Source organism: Myotis daubentonii, chromosome 3, assembly GCF_963259705.1.
Source record: "Myotis daubentonii chromosome 3, mMyoDau2.1, whole genome shotgun sequence".
Taxonomy (NCBI): Eukaryota; Metazoa; Chordata; class Mammalia; order Chiroptera; family Vespertilionidae; genus Myotis; species Myotis daubentonii.
In genome coordinates, this window is record NC_081842.1 from 19,167,141 (window position 1) to 19,186,608 (window position 19,468).

Below are 19,468 nucleotides of genomic sequence, written 5' to 3' on the forward strand. Positions count from 1 at the left end.
TCGTTCTGCCGTTTGGTCGCTGGGCTTTTTTTATATAGGATTTGTGTGAACTAGATTTTTGTAAGTGCATTACTCTTCAGTTAATAACTCTTTTTAAATGCTAACAGATAGCATGATATAGGATTCCTTAAATATATATAGCCTTACGTAGCTCAGTATTTTACTTCTTCAATATAGATTGTTCCAGGGCATGAAAGGAAACATAAATATTGTGTTCTTTATGTGTATGTTTTAATTGCTTTCTATTCCCTTAAGTCTAGAGATTTACTAGTCTAAAGAATAATTATTGCCCCATGCTTTTATAACTTGAATGTTTTCTTCATAAATCTTTTTTAAAGAACTTTTTTAATCTTAAAGGTAACATGTGATTGTTTTAAAATACAGAGAAGTCAGAAAATATTGAAAATCATCTGTATTTCTTCTACCTCATTGTTTGCTAAATCTCGTTATAGTTTTCCTGAAATACATTGATAGAGCTATTTTTCATACACAAAAAATATATTGCATGGCGCGTACTGTTTTGAAACCTCCTTTTTTCCTCCTAATATGTCACAGTTTTTTAACCCGTCATTCAAATAACATCTCTCTATTGGTATGTTATATACTCATATAGATTCTCTCCAGAGTATTTTGTAAACATCAAACTCTAAAGAAAGTGAGAGTTCCTTATTCTTGTGAAATTATCTCGCAATTGTGCTTGGTGTTGAAAGTGTTCTGGCATCCAGGGACCCAGAAAGCCCAGGTGAGAATGTGTTGATTAATGTAAGCTCTAGCCCATTCCCTCCCCTCATTTTGGCCCTCACACCTCTGCCTAACCAAAAGGAAAGCATCAACTCTCCCTTTACTCTCATGTTCATTTCCATTTCCAGCCACGAATCTTGACAGCAAAGGTCTGCAGTTTTCTTGGATCATTTCTAAACAGTTTACTTCTGGGGAGCAGTGAAATGACTACATTTGTTTCCCAGAGAGTCACTTTTGTTTAAACCTCATTTATAAGCGTGCCATGCTTATCAATTAGAAGTGCTGTTTCCATTCATAAAGTGTCTGAGCTAGTGGTACAATGGTTAGTTAACTAAAAAAATATGTAATCACTGTATAGAACGTGCAGTTTCAAATTTAGTTCGTTAGGGTTTGGAATGGGCCATGTATTTTTCTAATAAAATGTGTGTGTGCTGCAGGGGAAAGCTCATGGCAGCATAATTATTTACTAGTCAAACGGTCAGAAACTAGTATATGTTGTTAGTGTGCTAGTATTGTTTGCATTTTGTATATTTGAACAGACAATCTAATGAGGATCAATTTCCTTAACTTTTTGCCAGGTAGCTGCTAGAAAACTTGGCTTCAGCCAGATAAATATATCGCTCTGAGAATCAACTGTGATGTACTTACCAAGCTCGGTCAATGTTTGAGTATCTTAAAAGGCAGTAAGTGTGACAATATATGTTTGAATAGTTTGTCATGTTAACCCCTTTGATAGAGCTAACTTCATAAATCATTAGGTCTAAAGCAAAAACTACCATGAAAGGTCATTGTTTTGCTTTTTTTTCCCCATCAAGCCGTCCAACCTCTAGTTTTAGCACAAGTATAAAGCCATCTGCTTACCAGGAGGCAGAGGAGCTCAAAATCCATTAACGCCATATGTATCAACAGAAGTGTGACTTCAGAGCCTCAAATGTTTTCAGTTTTTTTCCCTTCATTATTATCTGCCAGAAACTTAGTTGGAATGCTTTTCCTTTCCTTCAAATGCATTAAATTTTTGTTTCATTATGCAAGCCTCCCCTCTACAAGTAATCACACACATTTTCTCATCTTTGTGTCTATATTTCAGAAACAACTGTTTCATGTTGTTGGCAAAAAACAGGAAATCAAACAAAAGGGGGGAAATAGGTTTTATTTTCCATTTCCCTTCTTTCTCCCTAGAGGAACTAACACATCTTCCAATGCATCACCAGATAAAGATGCTGACTCAGTCTCTTAAGTCATCCCTGGAGCCTACCAGCTCAGCCCTTAATGAGACAGAGTTGGCTGCACAAGAAGTTGTTTTATTAAATGAGTGAAAAATAACTTTTCCTCCTCCCAAACTTCCCTCAGTGAAATAATTTAAGCCTGAAATCAAACCCTCCCTTTCTTATCCCAAAGGGGAGGGCAAACAACACAATTTCAAAATGACAAAATGTCTGCTTGGTTGGAAGTTACAGTTTGGAAAGCTCTCCAAAAAAATGGGAGGTTAACTGTGGTCAACAGATGAAGGTAAAATGCTCGCCAACTGAAACCAGGACAAATCGAGCCAATCTTCAGGGGGCAGGGAGGAAAACAGAGAGGGAAAGTTTCCAATATGGTTCATAATGACTGTGCCTCATTGCTGTGGGCGTAGGTTTGTCTAAATAATAATCCTCTGCATTTGTGGCTCATCATGCATTAGCATTTTATATCAGCTACCTCATTTGATCCTCACAACAATCCCGAGAATGAGGCAGGGAATAAATTGCATTCCCCAAATTACAGAGGTAAAAATCTGTGGTTCAGGATTATTGAATGACTTGTCCGAGGTCTTATGTGATTGGCCAGGAGCATAGGACCACTGACTCTGAATGAGCCCTGCCCTACTGCATTTTGTAATTTACTGGTAGAAAAGTGTTTATGCTGAAGTTCTGAGAATGCTTTAGTGACTCAGCTGTATTGTGGGAACCAAGGGAAATTAAGAATTATTGGAACATATACTCTCTATAAAATGTTAAGTTCAAGTGGTTAATTTCAGCTTGCTCCATCCAAATCTTTCAAAAATGCTTGCATTCACATATTGACCACAGATATCTAAGTTCCTCTTTAGTTTCTGGTAACATTGGTTGATTGAGGTCTCACTGATTTTCCTTTTGCCCACATACAGAAAAATCTAAGGGCAATACAGGCAGAGGGAAAGGGAAGAACCTCAAAATATCTGTATATTCTGAAAACCCAAAAATACAACTTGGACAGCATTGATGACTATGAAGTAGAATTACCCTGAGGATTCGTTATTGATCTACTAGCTGATATGTATTGATCTACAAAATGGCCTCCTAACTTGTCTTCCTGCCCCCTTCCCTCCATCCTATAGTAGATTGCTGGCAGATTAACCGTAGTTACTTGTGCAAACCTTCATAAATTGGCTTAGAAAATATAAACTCTCTACCTTCTATTCAAGGCCTCTGCAAAATAAAAAAATAACTATCATTTATTAAACAACTATTAAAGAGCAGATATCTCAAAACAATCCTGGGAAATGTATGAATAGCTCAATTTTAGAAATGAGGGAACCAAGGCTGATATTCAGGAAGTGATAGCACCAGTGTCCAGGCTCAGGCCTGCCTACCTCCAAAGTCCAGCCTGTCTCTCTAGGTGAGTTCCTGGCCACTGGGACATACACAGCTCATGTTACCAGGAGCCCGTGGTGCCAGGTCAGCAAACACTCCTGGCCCATCACAGTCCAGTGCTCTTGTGGAGAGAGCTGTTCTACCTGGAATGCTCTCTGCAATCTCACTGCCTATGGAAATGCTGTTAGTTCTTCAGGACTAACCTCAAACATCACCTCCTTTTGAGGTCCTTGCTAAGTCATATCACCGGTGACCCACCCCCCAACACACACACACACACACACACACACACACAGACACACGGAAAATACTTCACACTTCACTCTTCTTTGAGTACTTTTGTTATTAATATTAATAATAGAAAAAAACACAAAGTGAAGGCCAGGCATGAGAAGCGTGGTCATCTGCAACTGCACACGCCCCAGGGAGCCACAGGTCCATTCCCTGCAGGTCACTGGGAGAAGGGTTCCCACAAAGGGGGAGATGGTGGCATGTGCCATGAAGTCAGGGTGACGTAGGGAAGGTGCTTGCCTGTCAGTGGAACCTGGAAGAAGGTAACTGGGTAGGGGGAAGGGAAGCCACTGCAAGCATGCAGAGTCATAAAGGGTTCATTGGTTAAGCTCCTTCTTATAATTACCAAAGAGTTCTCTCTCGCACTTCTGTTTCTCACTTGCTCCATGACCCCTACTCACCTGTGCGCTAAGCTGCCATGTGCCCTTAAGCAGCCGCATGGCCCAGGGCCATGCAGATCCCACACACAATGGACTCCAGCTGGGAACACAAGCTAAGCTGGCCAGATGCTGGACCAGACTGTGCTTTCATATGGAGCGGAGACTCTGGGCAGTGGCCTTCACCCTAACCCTACTGAAGGCAAGATGGGACCAGAGGGGATGGCATCTTGGAAGGGAACCCCCTTAATTTTACATAATAAAGCTTTCCACAACAGCCCATCCTCCCTTGGGGGTCTCAGGAAATTCTTTTCCCTGGAGCACCCGAAGACCTCCGTTTCCACTGGTAACAGGTGGGGGCACACAGAGCACCCAACCAATAACACTTTTACTAGTAGATCTTCACACCAGTTTTATGGCACTTACCTTATTCTTCTTTTCATGTGGATATAGTCTTGTCCTTATTAAAAGTTTACAAACTTCTTGAAGACAGGCACTGGGATTTATTCATTACTAATATCCTTGTAGCCTCTTGCAGGAATTAAGTGCTTTGATAAAAGATTTGTAATGTTGAATAGTAAATACCACCTAGGATATACTATGTCTGAAACCAAATTTCACCTTTTCTTCCTGAAATCTTCTTCTCTGTTCTCTAGTTCAGTGAAGGGAACCACCAATCACCCATAAGCCAGTAAAACCTGGATGTCATTCTTGATTCTTTCCTGTACCTCACCCTACATTCCGATCCAAATTCTGTAAGTATACCTTCTAAATCGCTCTCCAATTCATCACATTTCTTTCATCAACTGTATTACCTATGCATAAACATAAGATAAACATATGATAAACATATGATAACCAAGAGACCCAGAGAACATATGCAATTTGCTCAGTGCACTTCTTTACTGTATTTTCCCCATCACCTCTGATAGAAGGTCAATCTTCTCCAAATTTGCAAATCAAGTCCCTTGAGTTTAATTCCACTTATAGCTAGCTCCCTATGTTTCTTCTTTTACAGTCAAAGTCTTCCATTCTTTATTCCCCTCTCACTTCTCAACCCACTTTTCTGGCTTCTTACCCCATCCTTTAATTTACTCTTTTTATCTCCTTCACTGCAAGAATTTTGGTCTGAGTCATTGGAGGAATGGAATTGCTATTTACTTTGACTCATGAGCCATGTTTGCTCTTGGACATGTTACCCTGGAGCTACCCATTACGTTTAAGGTGGACCTGTAAAGTTGTAGTTGTCAACATACAGAGTCTATAAAACCCGAATCCTGACTAGGTTACCTTAAAGCAGTGGTTCTCAGCCCTGGTTGCACATTACAATCCTCTAGACCAGCGGTTCTCAACCTGTGGGTCGCGACCCCTTTGGCGGTCAAACGACCCTTTCACAGGGGTCGCCTAAGACCATCCTGCATAGCAGATATTTACATTACGATTCATAACAGTAGCAACATTACAGTTATGAAGTAGCAACAAAAATAATTTTATGGTTGGGTCACAACATGAGGAACTGTATTTAAAGGGCCAGAAGGTTGAGAACCACTGATCTAGATCCTATTCTAGGCCAACTTAACCAGAAAATCCAGGGACAAGACCCAGATCTCAGTATTGTTTTAAAATTCCCTGGATTTGCCCTAGCCAGATTGCTCAGTGGATAGAGCGTAGGACTGAAAGGTCCTGGGTTTGATTCTGTGTCAGCCCGAGTTGCGGGCTCGATCCCCAGTAGGAGGCATGCAGGAGGTAACCGATCAATGATTCTCTCTCATCATTGATGTTCCTCTCTCTCTCTCCCTTCCGCTCTGAAATCAATAAAAATATATTTTAAAAGACAAATAAAATTCCCTGAATTTTACTTATCTAGAGATGGGAATCGTTTTAAAAAATGAATTACTTCCAAACAATTAGTACTCAGCACAGCCAGGACCGGACTTCAATACAATCCACCATAATCAGCAGAGAAGATTTTTCCACCGAGTTTTCTCACACAGAGAATTTGTCTCACCATGACAAAAACTTCTCTGAAACTGGTGTTTGACTTTGTTTCCAGGGTCCTGCCATTGCATTCTCCCAAATTCCTCATTGCTGAAAAAACTGCAACTGTGAGTTGTTCCATCCAGGAATTATACATAGAACACAGCAGAGAGTGTTGCTCATTATTCACTCAGCAAACATATTTAAGTGCTGGGACACTGGTGTTAGTTTCCAGAGATTGAAAAATAAGACACAAGCACCACCCTGGTGCTCAGTCTGGCCAGGCAGGAGAGACTTGTAAACAAATAGATACAATCCATTCAGTTCTGTAGGGTGTAAAGTAAAATGGTCAGTTTTATTGAGGTGGGGGTGGCCAGCTTAGGTTTTACACAGCAGGTGAAGTTTGAACTGATTCCTGAAAGATAATAGCTGAGACTTGCAGGCAAACAAGATCAGGTTAGGGAAGATAACCCGATAACCCCAGGAAAGGAGGGGCGTAAGGAAGAGCATGATGGATTTGGGAAACTGCAAATAACATGGAGTGGGGAGTGCTTTTGAGTATGCAAGAGGCGAGGGGCAGGGGTGGCAGGGAGCTGGTTAAAGAGATACCTAAAGAGAGAGGGGAGGGGGTGGACTTTATAAATCCTGTTAAATGCTCTAAGCTTTTTCCAGATGGCTTCCTCCTATAGAAAATGTTTACAGTGGGGGTAACAGGAAGCCTCTGAACGTATGTTGCATAATCAGAGCTGAATGTATGCTGCATTTTTTTCCCCCAGCAAACCTTAGAAAGACACCCCGTATTGCTTAAATTGCCTCTGTCATGTTTGGAGACCAGGTGTGGTCAAATGGGGCCTGGTCCTTGCACCTCATTTAGATATGCAGTTTCTAAGGTGGGAAATTGGGATGGCCTAGACAAACACTGTGCTTCCATTGTCCTTTTCAGCCCCTTCCTTCCCTCCTCACCCTCCACTATTCTTTCTACCCCAGGTGGTCCCTTACCCTGTTTCAGGATAGTGACCTAGAGACCAGCCGGCTCACTGTGCATTTGTGATAAACTGGATTGCACCCTGGAGCACCACTTACCCTAACCTAAGAGGAGAGGGAGCTGGGAGATGTTCCAGGGTGTCAGTGTTCAATCCCCTAAGGGCAGTGGTTCTCAACCTTCTGGCCCTTTAAATACAGTTCCTCATATTGTGACCTAACCATAAAATTATTTTCGGCGCTACTTCATAACTGTAATGTTGCTACTGTTATGAATCATAATGTAAATATCTGATATGCAGGATGGTCTTAGGCGACCCCTGTGAAAGGGTCGTTCGACCGCCAAAGGGGTCGCAACCCACAGGTTGAGAACCGCTGCCCTAGGGCGATGGAGGGCAGCAAAAGGGTCTACTGTTTCTCTATGGGTCACTCAGCCACTGAAGCTTCGCACACAGCACTGAGAGGCACAGCAGCTGCGTGGGCAGCCCTTACTCAAGAAGCAACCCACAGGCCATTTTCCCACTGGTAGTCTTCTTGTTTCATTCAAAAACCTCCCTGTCATTCTTGGGCCCAGACAAGCACAACAAGCTTCAGCTGTCCTGTGGAAAGAGTTGCAGGGTCCTCGCTCTTCAAGGATTGTTTTTTTCTAGCCTCTGTTCAGAAACACCTGATGTTTAAATCTCATCCCACTTTGCTACCTTCTGGAAGGCAGGAAACCTAGAGTTTTATCCTCGGCTTCACTTGGTGGACTTGGCAAGCCACTTAAACTCTCAATGCCATGATAGTTTTTTTTCAACAGGAGAAATTCATGCCCCTTCCTAGCTTGCTGAAATGCTGGATGGACTCAATCGAAGATTTTGGGAGGAAATAGTTAAAATGCGTTAATATGAGAAATGTCCAAACACGGTGTGGGAGAAAGCAAGGCGGGGATTGGATTCCAGGATAGTTAACAAGGTTATGTGCACTCTATGGCTTATTTCAAACGTGTGTTAACCACATGCACTTATTGTAATGACCTAATTCATCTAAAAAAATTTGTTATTTTTGTTTGTTTGTTTTCTTTTTAAAATTTCCTCTGAAATGGAAAAACCATCTTTCCTATGAGAAATGCTCTTCTTTGATATCTATTGAGAATAAACACATCCTAATTTGTAAAGTTTAAAGATATCAGTTCCAAATTAAGTACTTCATTAAAAATGGCAACTTTCAAAATGATAATTTCAGCTCTTAGAGCTTTCCCAACGATCAGGCAAAATAGAATTCTGGGAAGACTTCTGAGATCCTGACCAAAAGATTTAAATAAAATCTCTGTATTTCACACTATAAATGAGGTTATGAAATGTAATACTCCATTAATATGACATAAATAGGTGACTATTACCTTACAGCTCAGAGGTGTTAAGTCTATTTCTTCCTAATAAAGACAGATCCGTTTTTGAGATTCCCTTCTTTACCTCTCAGAACATGGCAGTGCTTTTCTAAAATTATACAATGAGACTACTTTTGACTCAGACAAAACTGAAGCTATTCTTAATAACAAGAAAAAGGGGTGGAGGGGAGTCTGTCACATCGGATTATGAAGAGAAAAGAAAGCTCAGTGGATTTAAAATTGCAACCTATCATTACCTTCCACAAGTCCTGTTGGAAGGACTGAGAAATAGAATAGCATTTTATCAAAAATATAAATCTAAAGAGGAGAAATGACTTCTGTGTTATTATTTTAACTGCAGTGGGGACTTGGTAGCTTAGATGGCTCAATATGAAAGGCATTCTGTAACAGCATCCAAGGGTGGGTGTGGGTGTGTGTTTCCTAACAGCTCTATTCACTATGAAGTGATAAAGGTCAAGATAGCATATCCCTGGGGTATTTGAAGTTCTCAGATGACTGATAGCTTTTATTTTCTTGCATTCTTTTCTAAGCACATTATCAACTATTAACTGACATATCTTCCAAAAAAAAAAACAAAAAAAAAAAACTACATACATTCAGTGTTTTTCTCCTGTTTTATGGTTTAAGAAACTGAAAAAAGGTCAATTTGTCCTCATTGTTCCATAATAACCTTTTCTGCTCTTTTGCCCATTTAACCTTGCTCAGAATCACTGGTACCACTAGCCATAATTGCCCTTCCCTCCTCCCCATATATACTAGTATACACATTGCTTGGAAAACAGGAAGTGTGATGCCTCATATACATTATAGGAGTGTTTTTTCTATTTCTGTAAAAAAAAAAAAATGCCATTGGAATCTTGATAGGAATTTCATTGAATCTAAAGATGACTTTAATTAGTATTGGCATTTTAACAATACTAATTCTTCCAACCCATGAATTCAGGACACCTTTCCATGTATTTGTGTCTATTTTGATTTCTTTCTTCAATGTCTTATAGTTTTCAGAATAAAGGTCTTTCACCTCCTTGGTTAAATTTAATTATTTTTGATGTTATTGTAAGTGGGATTGATTTCTTTATTTATTTCAGACAATTCATTGTTAATTTTTAGAAACACTACTGTAAAATGAGTTTCAGAGTGTTCCTTCATCTTTGATATTTTGGAAGAGTTTGAAACATATTGATGAGATTTGAGAAGGATTTTTTGGAAGAGTCTGAGAAGGCAGTATATTGACCCACCCTTTTCAATTTAGCATAAAAATGTTCACTCACATACTCATTACCATGGTTCTTGCAAATGTATCTTGTAGGCTAAGCTATTTGAGTATGGGAGTGAAAATAAAGGTCCTGATATTAACTAAAAATATGACTTTCTCAAGTGTTAAGTGCTGAAGAAGAGGGCATGAATTAAGCCCCAGAAGAGTTGGGGCAGAAAGAGAGAAGGGAGGGGAAATTTACGGTGCATATCTGAGGCAAATTGCTTCAGAAATTTACTTTTCATGGTTTTATGAGGAGAACTAAATTAATTTGGAAACCTAAAATTAGGAGAAATCAAGTAAAGTAACATACATAATAAGTGAGATGCTGCAGGGCTCCTTGCCATCTCTTTGGTATTAAAATGCTGTTTAGGATGGGGTATAATTTTGACAAAAAAATGAATTAAGGGGATGCATGGCTTAGGAAATTTCATAGGGTGCATACAGACTTTTAGGTTGCTCATTTACATAGAGTTCATGTCTTTATTTTCAGCTAGTGATTAGCCAACCAACTAGCCAACCGTTGAATGATAAGAAATAGTGGTTTTATTTGAGAATTGTGGTGGGGGGTGGATTATAAAAGCCTTTATTGTCTGTGAGCAGGCAGAAACAGAAATCTGAGTGTTCAGGGAGTCAGAAAGCTGGATACAAAGGTTAGATAATAACTATAGCATAGCTTTCATAGGCCTTCATTCTCCCACTAAAGATTCTAGGTAAAAAGGAAAGTCTTAACAGAGAACGGGGCCCTTTCAGACTATGGGACAAGGGCGGTGGGGAGGTGCTATGCAAAGGAAATTCTGAATTCTAGTGTTATGAGGCACCTGATCATTTTAGGCCCCTTCACTATCATTTTCTAAGAATATGTGCTCTTAGAAAACCACTTGAGGATGTGTTGATTGTAAGACATTTTTTGTATCAAATACATTTCTCTGAGTAGCATGGTGACATTGTTTGGAGTTTATTATTACACCTCCCTCTCCAAACTATGTGCTTTAATTTATGAGGTTTAGAGTACTTCTTTAATAGCTGATTAGAGACCTGTTTGTGCATGCATGCATGCATGCATTCATTCTTTTATTCATTTCTTCAATTATTCTTTCTTTCTTTCTTTCTTTCTTTCTTTCTTTCTTTCTTTCTCTTTCTTTCTTTCTTTCTTTCTTTCTTTCTTTCTTTCTTTCTTCCTTCCTTCCTTCCTTCCTTCCTTCCTTCCTTCCTTCCTTTTTTTGTTCTTCCATTCTTTCATTCCATCACATCTATGCAGACATTTTATATACCTGGTTTCAGTAAAATGAAAAAATAATAACAACAGGTCTCTGTCCCCCAAAAGTTTATTTCACAGACAAAAATATTCATACATTATTATAACACAACTAGAGGCCTGGGGCACGAAATTTGTGCTGGGGGGGGGGGTCCCATCGGGGGATGTCTGCCTGCCTGTTTTCTTCTGACCACTTTTAAGATGTTCTCTGCCTTTGTTTTTTTGTTTATTTATTTGTTCATAGTTTCCCTCTAATGCACCCATGTATTAATTTTCTTTCTCCTCACAGTCCAGGACCCCTCAGGGGATGTCCAGGACCCCTCGCTCCTTATACATCACACTTATACATCATAACGGAATTGATAACCACTTTAGACTGCAGATTTCTACTAACTTAACCTTCTAAGGAGAGCATCATTCAAATGGTGCTTTGAGCCAAACAAGCGAGACTGGATTTTCCTGGGATTTTCTACCTTCATATGTCTATGACTCAATCAGTACCCTGCTATTTGCTCTCACTATCCCCTTTCTTCATCCCTCTTCCTTTCCTCAGCACACTTCAACCTGATTAGTAGGTTTCTCAGCATCTGTGAAAGAGCAGGTTTAAGGACAGCAGCAGGATTAGACATGTAGCACCTATTGGAAGGATATCGTTGACTCTGGAACCGCCATTGTACCAAGGGTACTTGTTCCTCAAGGTGACTGTATCCCTGGCTGGGGCATGACGAGCCAGGCCATTGGCGGACTTACAGGCTGGTACCAGTGTGGATGGCGATACAGCAAACAGATCTGTCTTCTCTTTTATTTTAGCCTGTAAGATTCCCAAGACACTTTGCCACATTCTGGTCATCTGATTAAAGCTACATTTTCCTGCCAGGCCTGCCTGGCTCAGTGGTTGAACCTTGACCTATGAACCAGGAGGTCATGGTTCAATTCCAAGTCTGCACATGCCTGTGTTGTGGGCTCAATCCAATCACTGATTCTCTCTCATCATTGATATTTCTATCTCTCTCCCTCTCTCTTCCTCTCTGAAATCAATAAAAATATGTTTTTTTAAAAGCAATGTTTTCTTAACTCCATTTACTAGAATTTTTAGAAGTATGACTTCAAAGATTTCAGACACATTTTCCTATATTTCGTAGCTACTAGCCAACAGAGTAAATATTACAGAACGTTTTTCTCTTCCCCCCAGTATTCAGGTGAATTGTTCTAAATAATTCCTTAACCAAGATTCTCTTTGCTCAGGCGAGGCTTCCCTCTGTCCCAGCCCACGTAGAACATCTGTATGCAACCCCAATGTTCCTGGTGCTGACAGCCTGCTCTTCCCCGAACTGTCACCATCTGGCCATCAGCTGTGCGCTTTGCGAACCCACGCAGGCGAATGCCGTTCTTCTCCCTGGAAGCCTGTGAGTGTGCCGTTTCTCTAGGATCCTGGCCCAGTGACTCAAGTTAGTCTAAAGTTATTTTCCCCCCAGCGTTCTCATTCTCCTAGCCTTTAAAATAATTCTTCACATCCATCACCAAAAAACAATAAAATTTTCTTTTAATTAGGGGAAATATTTTTTAATGTCTTACCACCAGATGGAAAGTGAAATATATATTTTCCATGTGATTTTCTATGTCATGTCATAGGAATATAAATAAATTATGCTACAAATTATGACATATATACTTGGAAAACAGTTCAACGGTCTCTTTCAAAATAAAAATCTAATATTGCTTTAATCAGACACTTTATTTTCATTCCATAATTCTAAAGAATATGCCTGCCTTAAAAAACACACATTTCTTTTGCAGATTTCTAAAATTACTTTTTAAATTGTGCATGGAAAGTAAAATATTAGTTCTATCATTTCTTTATTTGTTGAATTAATAAAGAGATGATAGAACTAATATTTAACTTTCCATGTTCAAGATACCTTTTTAAAACCAATGAGGTTTCCTGAGGAAGAGACAGTTGTTTTTAAACATTTAGCATTTCAAGTTCGTCAAATCATAATATCTTAGAGTTTAAAAACAAAACACAAATTGAATTACCAAAATCATAAACACTTGCAACTACAAACTATTATATGTTTAAGTGTTCCCCCAAAAGCCAAGAACCCAGATCCTAGGCCTGTTTTGATGCGTAGTAGGTCATGTGACCTACAGCAAATAACAATTCCTCATTTTCCACTTCAGAAAAAGAGTGATAACCAAATGTATAGAATATTACAGATAGAAGGGCTACAATAAGGATCTGATGGTTCCCAGCCTGGAGTTCCTGGGCCAGCCACGTTAATTGTGCTTTTCAATGGAGGACAGACAATGAACTATTTTCCTTTTAGGAGTTCCTCCAGAGACCCCTGGCAGAAGCTCCACATTACAAAGCTGCAAAGAGAAGAAAGTAGTTGTAATATGGGAGAAAAATCACTCATAAGTTAACCACTTATGAAAACAGCGCCCGCTCTATTCCAATGCTGGCACTAGATCGAGCCTCAGCTTCAGCATCTTCCTTCTCTTTCATCAAGACTAGATGCTCATCCTCTTTCAACCATATAATGCAAATACAGCGCAAAGATCAACTCCTAACGGAAGTCAGGGATCCAGACAGGCATGGTGAGTCTACAAAACAGAATGACTTAAATATGTAAGGATTCAGAAGGCCTTTGGGCCTTGACTATTTGAAACCCCACTATCTACCTTGCAAAAAAATGACCCTTTTTGCAAATTTGCCGAGAAAGTTAAATGTGAGGTGAGGGCATGTCAGAAAAAATTATACCAAAATAAAACAACATCTTGTCACTCCCTGTATTATTCTGGTACCTTTATGTACAGAGATACCTTTAGCTACAAGTATAATTGAAATAAAATAAACTTGTTTTCACAATGTTGGCTTTCAACTTTCAAGGCAGGGTGACCTCTCTCTTACATGGACTCATTCTAACCAGCCCGTTTCTGGAACCAATTATCCTCACCTAGTCGGCCTATATTTTAAAATGTCTGATACAAATAATAAATTTGACCACAGTTAACCTGCATAGGTTAACTAAAATATCAAATTTCTTTGGCTCTGGCCAAAAGTGTATCCACCCCATCTGTTAAGGCTGAATACCTTACACTGATCAGAAGCAGAGATTAATATGTTTCATTAATAAAAATCTGAACAAGTATTTATTTGTCATTAGATGCAGTTTGGTTAGCAAAATCTTTGAAACATAGGGCCCAGGGGTGTGAGTGAATACTGAAGGTGGTCCTTAATATGAATAGATTGGTATTCATCAACATACCCCAAACCTTAAATTTTGCAGAAGCAGGCCAAATGAGGTTGCATCTTGCCAAAATCCCCTTCCAACTGAATTTTTATTTGTCTAGTGCTCTATGGGACATTCCTAAGCCTTCCATATATTGCAAGGCTTAATAAACCTCAATGGTGATAAATATATTCGACCTCAATTCCTTGTGGTTCAACTAAAATCCATTTCCTCTGTAGGTAATTCCATTCCCTCATACCTTAGGAAAGGGACAGATTAATTAAAACAATACCATGGCTTGTGCTATAATGGGCTCATGTTTAGGCTTGGTTACTTTAGTTCAGTAATCTCTACTAGTAAAAGATATTTATAAATACACTTGTAACATATGCATGAAATCCCTTTCATTGAACATGTGGCTTTAAATAATGAGGGGGAAATTTGGCAAAAGCATTTTGTGTTCTGCCAAACCCAGAACAAAATGGCTTATGAAATTTAACTAAGGCTAAAGCACTGGTTCCTGCTTGTTTTAATCTCTGAATTCTTTGTCCTCCTTGAGGACAAAGCTTTTCTTAATTTATGATATTTAAATTCACAAAGAAACTTTTTGTTGTTTTCCCTTGTTTTCTAGAAAAATGGAAAAGAATGTTAATTGGAAACTAAGAAATAAAGAAAATAGTTCTTAAATGATCTCACATTACTTAGGGTCTACTTAGAATTGTATAATTAATAAGATATATATTATGAGTTATCTTAACATTCTCACTGAAAATTAAAGATTAAAATTAAAGGAAAAAATCCATTAAAATGCTGCTCTGACGGACCTTAGCCACTTTGATACATACAACTCTTGAAATCAATCTATCTGACCCCAGAAGACCTTGGGTGGGAAAAGTTGGGCTGCTCCCCAACAAACCATCTACTGGTACCTTGTAGTGAAAAAAATCTCAGACCTAATTTTGCCATAGATACAGATATTTGTTTAACAAATTCTTTTTAACTCTTCTAGGGAGATTGGAGAACCAAGATGGCGGCATAGGTTAACGCCGGAGTTTGCTGCTTTGAACAACTACTTCAAAAGTGAAACTAAAAGACATCACGCAGAACCACAGGAACGCTGGCTGAGTGGAAGTCCTACAACTAGGAGGAAAGAGAAACACATACGGACACTCAGAGGAGGCGCAGTGCTGAAGTCAAATTCTGAGGTGCGGAGTGCGCGGAGCGGGCTGGCGGCGGAGGGCGCAGTTGGCGTTTTCAATCGGGAGGGAGTCGCAGACTCTGAGCTCCAGATCTGGGCGAGTCTTTAGGGACCCAGACTCAAACGGGAGAAGCGGGACTGTCTGGCTTCGGTCAGAGCGAGTGCAGCTTTCTCTCCGAGCTTTGCAGCGGGTGCTGGAACTCAGAGAGGCAGAGCCCCTGGGGACAGGACTGAGAGCCGCCATAACTGCTCTCTCCGGCCCACGCTGTTGATCCTGTTCGACCCACCCTGCCCAAGCCCTGCACAGAGGCATTTGCCGGATAGCCTCAGGCAAAGGCTAGATTAGCACCTCCCTAGAGGACAGAAGTTCTCTCACTGCTGACACAGCTGATTCTCATAGCCACTTGGCCTGGAGGTCAAACCCTCCCTGGGATTAGCTACAACAATCAAGGTTTAACTATAAGACTTCGAACAAAGACCACTAGGGGGTGCACCAAGGAAGCATAACAAAATGCGGAGACAAAGAAACAGGACAAAATTGTCAATGGAAGATATAGAGTTCAGAACCACACTTTTAAGGTCTCTCAAGAACTGTTTAGAAGTCGCCAATAAACTTAATGAGATCTACAAGAAAACTAATAAGACCCTCGATGTTATGTTGGGGAACCAACTAGAAATTAAGCATACACGGACTGAAATAACGAATATTTTACAGACTCCCGACAGCAGACCAGAGGAGCGCAAGAATCAAGCCAATGATTTGAAATGCGAGGAAGCAAAAAACACCCAACCGGAAAAGCAAAATGAAAAAAGAATCCAAAAATGCGAAGATAGTGTAAGGAGCCTCTGGGACAGCTTCAAGCGTACCAACATCAGAATTATAGGGGTGCCAGAAGATGAGAGAGACCAAGATATTGAAAACCTATTTGAAGAAATAATGACAGAAAACTTCCCCCACCTGGTGAAAGAAATGGACTTACAGGTCCAAGAAGTGCGGAGAACCCCAAACAAAAAGAATCCAAAGAGGACCACACCAAGACACATCATAATTAAAATGCCAACTGCAAAAGATAAAGAGAGAATCTTAAAAACAGCAAGAGAAAGAAACTCAGTTACCTACAAGGGAATACCCATATGACTGTCAGCTGATTGCTCAACAGAAACTTTGCAGGCCAGAAGGGAGTGGCAAGAAATATTCAAAGTGATGAATAGCAAGAACCTACAACCAAGATTACTTTATCCAGCAAAGCTATCATTCAGAACGGAAGGTCAGATAAAGAGCTTCACAGATAAGGAAAAGCTAAAGGAGTTCATCACCACCAAACCAGGATTATATGAAATGCTGAAAGGTATCCTTTAAGAAGAGGAAGAGGAAGAAAAAGGTAAAGATACAAATTATGAACAACAAATATGCATCTATCAACAAGTGAATCTAAAAATCAAGTGAATAAATAATCTGATGAACAGAATGAACTGGTGATTATAATAGAATCAGGGACATAGAAAGGGAATGGACTGACTATTCTTGAGGGGGGAAGGGGTGTGGGGGATGCGGGAAGAGACTGGACAAAAATCGTGCACCTATGGATGAGGACAGTGGGTGGGGAGTGAGGGTGGAGGATGGGGCGGGAACTGGGAGGAGGGGAGTTATGGGGGGGAAAAAAGAGGAACAAATGTAATAATCTGAACAATAAAGATTTAATTAAAAAAAAAAACAAAAAAAAAACAAATTCTTTTTAACAAACAGGTTCAAAAACAGTTCTTACAACCTGACCTGGAAGCCTGAAGCGTGTTCTGCGTGAAAGTTTGTGTGCAAGAGAAAACAACAGTTCACAGGCAGGATTCTGTCCTTTATAGTCTGCCTTGGACAGCCAGTAAATCACAGAACCAATGAATGGATACCAGATCACCGAGGAGCCCAGCCTCAGGTCCCCTCCCTACCACCATATGTTTCAGATTGGCCAGGTTCATACTAAAGTAGAAATACCTTAGGGACCCATGAATACTTTTCATGTAAACGATGATGGCCCATTTCTAGCGCTCATCGTGCTAAATATAAACCACGAATTGCCCAGATAAAATTGCTTATGACATTAGCACGCTAATTAGCCGGGTCTCAGGTGTTGAAGTGCAGATAGCTGAAGCGCTGGTACTAGCTGCCTCTGAAAAGTGGCCTTTTCTGATGAATTAAGGCAACTGCCTGCCCCTTGGGTTAAAGTTGAAATTAACAGACACATATGTGATATTATGCTGCCTATGCTGGAGCATTTGTACAAGGATTACAGATTTCATAACCAAGCCTTGATTGTTGTCATTATGAGACATTTTGAAACAGCATGTAAAACAGTAACCAGTGATATAACAAAAGGAGAAATTCTGTTCAGAATTCTCTTTGCTTGCATTTCTAAAACTATTGGGTGTTTTCTTAGTTACAAGAGTTAATTTTCACTTCCTCATATATATGTCATTTTTTAAAATATATTTTATTGATTTTTTACAGAGAGAAAGGGAGAGGGATAGAGAGTCAGAAACACAGATGAGAGAGAAACATTGATCAGCTGCCTCCTGCACACCCCCCAACCAAGGGGATGTGCCCGCAACCAAGGTACATGCCCTTGACCAGAATCAAACCTGGGACCCTTCTGTCCACAGGCCGACGCTCTATCCACTGAGCCAAACCGGCTAGGGCTATATATGTCATTTTACCATCAACCTTTACATCTAAGAATTGGTAAATACAATTCTTGGTAGAGATCTTGAATGGTTAACTTACTGCTATTTGAAACTTGGAGTTTATTATGTCTTGCCTTAATTCTTGCTGATTTAAAGCACTCACAGCTAGAGATGGTTTTATAAACAGAATGGTCTTTAAAGCAAAAGGAATGTTACTGTGCTTTTCTTTCCCTTTCTAATCCTAGTTGCTAAGCATTAGAATTGTGAAAACTATTTTTAAATTTAAAAAAATTTTCATTATCTAGCTTTTGTGAATTCATATGTACACACAAATAGTGACTAGGCCTTGACACTTTTAAAGAAGCATGTTCCAAATTGGCATTCCAGAAAAACCAGGAGAACCAGAAAGGGGCGATTTACATGCTATTGTCCTGAAGTGCTAGGGAAAGTAAACAGACAGTTGTTAAGTCACTATGTGTTAGACACTGTGCCAAGTGTTCTGCATGCACTTTTATTACATACATCCACAATCCTTCTGTTAGGGATGAGACATTGTGCAGTTGTTCAAAGAACAGGCCTCAAAGTCATGAAGATCTGGGTTGAAACACTATCACACTATCTCTGGTTCTCTGGAATCTTTGCCAAATTATCTTCTTCCAGTTTATCCATTAATAAGTAACATATTCAACTTATGAGGAGTGTGTGTGTGTGTGTGTGTGTGTGTGTGTGTGTGTGTGTGTGTGTTTTAATGATTGGCCTATAGTCATCACTAAAAAATGGGTCTATAGGGTGGTGAAGGCCTGGGGTGGGTGTGGGGGCAGGCTAGAAGAGGTCAATGGGGGGAGAAAGGGGAACATATGTAATACTTTCAACAATAAAGATTTTAAAAAAGAAAATGAAAGGATAGGCAACAGACTAGGAGAAAATATTTGTCAGATACATATCTGATAAATACATATGCATTCAGAATATATGAAGGACTACAACTCAACAAGGTAAACCAGTATTTTAAAACATGGACATCCATGAACAATAGCCAAAGAAGATATATGGATGTCATAAGAATTGATCCTCAATATCATCAGTCATTAGGGAAATGCAAACCAAAACCACAATGATGTATCACTACTTGGTTACATAAAAATAATCGCACATGTTGTTGAAGATGTGAACAACGAGAACTCCTAAACATTGTTGATGGAAATGCAGAACGGTAGAAATACTTGGGAAAGCAGTTTGGCAGTTTCTTATAAAATTAAACATACACTTACTTACTGTATGACCCAGCAATCCCACTCCTAGATATTTACCCAAGAGAAATGAAAACATGCTCACATAAAAGCATGGACACACATTTTATATACTGGGGACAATCCAAGTGCCCTTTAATTGGTGAATGGATAAGCAAATGGTGGTACATATATATACAGTAAAATATACAGTAAAAGGAACAAACAATATAAATGAATATCAAATGTGTCA